Raw genomic sequence first — 1,406 nt, 5'->3', positions numbered from 1 at the left:
TGAAGCATGCGCGGTTTCCTGTCAAGTTCATGCGTTCCAGGATTTGCAGTGGAGGTCACAGTTTGCAGAGCAAGACAGAGAGGTGAGTGCGGAATAAAAGAAAAGACAGCTCGGAATAAAGCAGGCCAGAGTTTCTAAGGATAGCTATTCCATGAATGTGTCAAGGTTGTTGTTGTTTTGTTTTTTTATTATTATTATTTACTGAATGGCGCTGTTTACTATGTGAGATTACATCATGTCCGTGCGTGTGTGAAGTTTCGAGTACACAATAATAACAAACACGTACGATGTGATCCTCTTTGTTTCTGCTCTCGTTTTACTTCAAAGCGACGTGTTGCATGCTCGTTGCATCATCCTGTCGGGGCAGCCGGATATTAATATAACCTGCTTTGTGTGCTCCGAGTGTGACTGTGTCTGCGCTAGGCCAAAGCATGGGCATACAGAGAATGACACACGCGGGTACCGTCCTTACCAGCACTGCAGTGTGGACGTTGCTTATTTGTAAACTAGCATCGTGTTAACGTTGCAATATTTCGAGCCGACTGGTAATAAATGTTACACAAGCAGCATGTATGTTATTGTACCTCTCAGCCGTCTTGTGTTCCTGCGTGATGGATGACCTGACAAGCGTTAAATCGCTTAGACGATAAAGTTCGACTACGCCAACTGTTAGATTTGCCAGGCGCAAGAGCATCAATATCAGAATATCCGTTACACCATTAAGTTTACTGGAGAAAATTAAATCTCAGGAGTTAAGGGTTAGGTTCCCCACTCAAGTCCTTCCAAATAAGATCTCCAAGGAGGCAGGTATTAAATATAAAAGTACAAAAATCGATTTTATTCTAAACAGAGTTTAACAGAATAAAGACAAAGTGTATCCAAAGTATTTCTGTATTCAAGCAGTTGCAGTACCTCTCTTGTCCACTAGATGGGAAGGGCTTATGCTCTGGCAAAGGAACACACACAAGGAGGTAAAACAGTACAGTACTACAGTTTCACAGTGTCCCCGCGTCTGCACCACAAGAGCAGGGAATTCTAAATAAAAATATAAAACCAAAGAGAAACACAGTACAAAATATCAGTGAAACACGAAAAATAAACAAACCGAGTTAAAGGCATACAATATGGTAATCAAACAAGTAACTGATAATATACGTGTTCTACTAAAGAAAATAAGAAGCGAAATTAAATCTCGCTCTAACAAGATTCCAGGCGTAATTACTGCCAAAGGCTGCCAGGTGTCAGATAGCACGATATTGTTTTACCTATGTGAGTTTCCAAATAGTACACTGCCACAGAAGACAGAGGTCTCATAGTACTAAAATCAGACGCATGCAGTACTGTTTAAGAGAACGAAAAAGAGAGACAATGCCGCCTAACTGATAGCTGTCTGTGTGTGTAAGAAA

General features: G+C 41.0%; 1 protein-coding gene across 2 annotated transcripts in view; it reads left to right on the top strand.

Moving 5' to 3' along the window:
• LOC121324554 (prohibitin) overlaps positions 1 to 1,406 on the top strand; it is a 7,685-nt gene continuing 6,279 nt past the window's right edge. For both annotated transcript variants that reach the window (XM_041266592.1, XM_041266591.1), the window contains exon 1: positions 1 to 82. The gene's annotated coding sequence lies outside the window, so the exon portion shown is untranslated. The remainder of the gene's footprint in view (positions 83 to 1,406) is intronic.

The sequence above is a fragment of the Polyodon spathula genome, chromosome 12, assembly GCF_017654505.1.
Source record: "Polyodon spathula isolate WHYD16114869_AA chromosome 12, ASM1765450v1, whole genome shotgun sequence".
Classification (NCBI taxonomy): Eukaryota; Metazoa; Chordata; class Actinopteri; order Acipenseriformes; family Polyodontidae; genus Polyodon; species Polyodon spathula.
Note: the sequence above shows the minus strand (reverse complement) of the source record. Positions and strands in the feature narration are given on the sequence as shown.